Here is a 4,826-nt window from a genome sequence, read left to right on the forward strand (position 1 = left end):
CTTTAAACATCGTCTGCCCCCTTAATTGCAGCCTGGCAATTAATAGCTCCAGGCTTTCTCGGGCAGCTCCTCCACGAATACCACACACGAATACATCTGCCACCTGGGCTCAGAAGTATTCTTCCGTGCTTTTTGTGAAGTCATCTTTCTAATTTTTGTGCCAAAGGATCTGTCCAAAATTGAATTGCAGCTCGGTGAGGGGAGGGTGTGATGGATTATCCGACTGCTGCTCCTTCCCTCCAGGTTCTGTGACAAATTGCTCCAATGCAAACGCTGTGGCTCCTACCTTGAACTTACTGCTGCAATCAAATCCTGATCCTTTAAGCCTTATCTAGAAAAAAGGACAGAGTAATAGGGTCACAGTGACACTGAAGACACGAGCAGTGACGTTAGCACGTGCAGGACCTTCAGTGCAAGCTCTCCAGGAATCAGAGCATACGCTGAGATGCCCTCACTGCTGTGTCAGCTGAGTTATGCCACCACTGGAGTTTTTACTGGCTTATTGGAAAGGGGAGGACAACCAGATACTGCACAAACACAGTGAGCCAAGGAAAGGTGCTGACCAGTCACTGAAATCCCTGTTAAATTTAGTTTTGTCTGAGTGATCAGCAAGATGTAACGAGTGACACCAGAATGAGTCTGCAGGGTGCACAGCTCGGTGATTAGTCAGTTCTCGTTACCTCTTCCTCCAACTGATGGCAAGCAAATTGGTGCTCCTGAGTCAGTGAGGACTTCGGGAGAATCCAGACTTCCCCAAAAGACTGCCAGATGTCAGCAGAAGCTCCGAGCCCCCCGCCTTGACCTTTGTGCCCGTAATTAACTGTTAACACAGTCATGTTCCTGTCACTCCAGCCCTTCACCCGTGGTTAGCTTAGTCGTGACAGAGGAATCTCTCCAGCCCAGCTCTGCTGTCGTGTGCTCCTGCACTTCACCTCATCTCCCTTCTTGTCCCAGCCAAGCAGGAATCCAGCCTGAGATCCCTTTTGGTACAGCCTCCACCTTCCATTTGGATCTTCATTGCTCCCCCTTCCTGCTTCTCATGTTAATAAGTTTTCCCTTGGACAGGTTATGGCGTTGGACTATGGTCAATGTATAGCAGTGGAGTATGAGTTAAGTTTCCCTATATAATCCCAGATACTATGGAATAGTTTCTTGGAAAAAAAATGGAATGGAATGATGGAATCATAATTAAAAGTTATGGAATATTTTTAAGAACTTCTGGTGTCTGCAGGCTGTGGAAGAAGCTAACTTGTCACAGTGCCCTTCCTTATGAAAATGTCATTTTTTTTTACCTCTTTTTTTTTTTTCTCCAATTTGCTTATCTGCAACTTGTCAGAAATAATTAAATGCTATGGTTTCTTTGGCCTCCCTTCAGTGGGCATATACCCAGCTCATGGCTACAAGAGGATCTCTCCTCAGCTCTCTTTTCACTTGACAGGGCTCAGGTAGAGTTGAGGTATGCTCAGGAATGCTGTGAGGAAGATGAGGAACCCAGGTGGGTGTGTGTTTGGGAGGGTCCAACACTGGCTGCATTCAAAAACCCAAATCCTGTTGCTCAGATCCAATAGTCAAAATGCCTACTGAGATAAAAAATACTCACATTTACCCCCAGATATTTTTACAGCCTCCTTTACTCCCAGATTAGAGCAATGCTGCTATCCCAAATAAATGAAGTGTGTGAAGACAGACAGTTTGAAGGTGTTGAGGAATGCAGCTGTTCCAGATCTTTCATGTCACTTGACTCTCACCTCATTTGTTAGTAGGTATATTTTTCCCTGCTGGACAATAATGCTTTTCTCTGAGGTTCTATAAAGGACCTTCTCAACCTCCTTTTGTCCCTTTGGGTAAAATCAGTTGAATTGGCTTATTTTCTGGTGCTTTTCTATTTTCTTTAAAGAATCCAAGTTGGTTCTTAAGCCTTTCTGTCCTCCAGGGCTTATGATAGAAACCTTTTGATGTCTTATGAGTCTAAACACAATGTGGGCATATGGTAGGTTTGCTAGAGAGAGGCTTGGAACTATCTAAAAAGATTGGATATGTAAGTGAGGAGGAGAATATTTGCTCGTTTTAAGTGTGAGGAGCTAAAACAACAACTCGCAGAGGGATCTTTGAGTTTGTGAAACTGCTGGGAATTGTCACTGGGTCTCCTTGAATACCAGCAATCCTTAGAATCACAGATCCAAGGATTTGCCAACATTTCCAAGTCTCCAGCCACCCTTTGGACGCAGGTGTGTGCCACCACCCGCAGTGGCAAACTGGGGACTGGAGGACAAAGATCCCCTCCGGAGTGACTCTCATTACACCAGGCAGGCGGCCGCATCCCTTGGGTAGCTGCAGACCACATACTTTAGTATTTGCTTACTCTGTGGTGGCATGAACAGCTGGGATGGTTTCTGTGCTCTTTGATATATCCAGACAGGCTACGAGCCCGTTTGCTGCATGTTTCCTTCAAAGTCTGTCACAGCCTGACACACACCATTCCCGTGGTACCTCGCAGAGCTTAATCAATGTCCTTCCTCTGCTGCAGGAGGAAAACGTGCTGAGCCAGCCCTGCAGGCTGCTCCAGTGGTGGGATACCTTGTCCTCATACTGAAAGAGCCCTTGGAGTCTGACTTTCCATTCCTTTTCCCCCTCCCATCTCTCATTTGTTTCTCCTTGCTACTCATCCTGCTACGTCTTACGGTGAGTTACAGGTCTGTGCTCAGGGGGGGTGTTGCCTTGGTGTTACAGATATGTTTTTTTTTTTTTTTTTTGCAAAGTAAAACATCATTCTGTAGGTATCGATCAAGAAGAGTATTAATTTAAAACCTGCAGATGAATGTAGAACAGCATAACTAACATCTGGGTGCTATGGATGATGAATGGAAGAAAGGATTTGAACAGTCACTGATAGCACACAGGGAGTGTTTTACAGGAGACAAGGTATTTTCTGTGTCATTCCTTCATTGGCTTTGCTTTACATTACCAATCTTATCCTAAAAAATCATCTTCTGCTAGGATTCTGCTAAGAAAGAGGAAGAATATTTGAAACTCGCTTTGAAACAGTGCTCCTAATGTGAATTCAAAGCATGGTTATCGCCCTGCTCCTTGGAAAGCTGCTTTTCTGCCCAGCTCCCTGTGATCCCTTCAGCTATATCTGATACTGAACGCTTGAAATCTCCAGATTAGAAATGAAACTCCACCTCTGCAGCCCAGTCCTGATGACCCACTGGAGTCCCAGCAAATAGGTTTTCCTTTACAGTGAGCTCTTCCAGCTAAAGCTGTTGCTTTTCGGTCAAGATTGAAGTCTTTTGGAAGAAAGAATAATTAAAGCCATGCAATACAGGCATAGGAATAATTAGTGACTTGAAAATAAGCAGGGATTTATCAGATTGAAATGTCAGTCACTAAGATGGGCACTGAGTTGTCTGGGTGTCTTTAATTGTGCTGCTCATAGCTGGTCCTTTTTTCAACATGACAGAATTGAAAAGCACAGTCTTAAACCCCGTTTTAAGCTTTTCAGTGCTCTATTATAATGGTGAAATCCAGAAATGGAAGGTGAATTTTTCAATTTTTTCAGTGAGCTTTGAAACAGCTTCTAACAATTCCCTTTATTAGCTGGATTTTCAGCAGTACAAAATGTGACCGTGATCACCTCAACTTAATTAAAAATGTCTATACATTGTGATAGCTTGTGGATTATGTGGAAACTTGTATTGCCCTGATGGATTTTCATATTGATCACATACAATGTCATGGTTTAGACCGTTGATATTTTTTTTTATGATGAGCTTTTATTCTTCTTGCAAGAGTTTCCAGTGTCATATCTGCTGACAGATGCTGCTTAGGACAGATGTATTTTTATTCTCTTTCAGATGGATTGGCTCAATCTTCTTTTTCCATGTAGCTCAAGTTTCCACAGTGGAGTTACTCCTAGTTTACTACTCCAAGAAGGAAATTGTAGGAACTTTTGTGAACTTCTTTAGCAGCAGTTGAAACCTTTTTTGGTACATGTGTGTGATCTATTAATCTCTACTTCCTACCAATTGAAGGAAGTAAATTGTAATAAAAAATTAATGCAAATAAGGAGAAACTGATATAAACCCCAGCATTTGTTCATCTTTTAATTTTTTTTCCTAGCTGGAATCAGTGAGGTGTTGAAACTTGCTGGGTGTTAGTTTTTGGCATCAATAAAGATCCCTGAGGTCCTTCTATAAAGTGCTAAATGAACAATAATCAGCTTCCCTGACTTACAGCCCCACTAAACGCCTCTCTGGCCTTTCTCTTGAGCCTTCTCTGAACCCACAGATCTGAAAGAAAAAAGTGATCTGAGAAACCAAAATTCCTGACAAAACTAATGACTCGGGGCTCCTGCAGCATTTTAAAATCTTTTCCTTTTTCCCAGTGAGTGGCTGCCTAATGTGACTGGGATTTCAGTGCCTGCTTGCATTATTTCCTCCCTGCAGTTGGGGATATTGAGCATCATTAGCCTGGCTGGCTGATCTGCACAGTGCTAGCTCTCCAGCAAGTTTTTCCACCAGGTTTCTCAGACCACATAATCTAGATAGTTTATTGCCTTATGTATTGGGCAATGGTACAAAACATATGGTTTAAGAGCATTTTCAGGTCTTTATATAATGCCCTATGCTGTGATGTTGTGCATCTGTAGAAGACACGTGAAGAACCAGGGATTTCTGAGCTGGTAGTAAATGGTGTGTTCTTGGCTGAGACTCCTTTGGAGCAAGCAGTGACCAGCCAGTGGGGCAATTGCCTCTGAGTCTGGAAGGTGGTGGGAAAGAAACGTCTCCTGTGGCTGTAGCAGCTGGGGTTGCATTCTCTGCTCTTCC

Source organism: Merops nubicus, unplaced genomic scaffold (genome assembly GCF_000691845.1).
Source record: "Merops nubicus isolate BGI_N331 unplaced genomic scaffold, ASM69184v1 scaffold13947, whole genome shotgun sequence".
NCBI classification, from domain to species: Eukaryota; Metazoa; Chordata; class Aves; order Coraciiformes; family Meropidae; genus Merops; species Merops nubicus.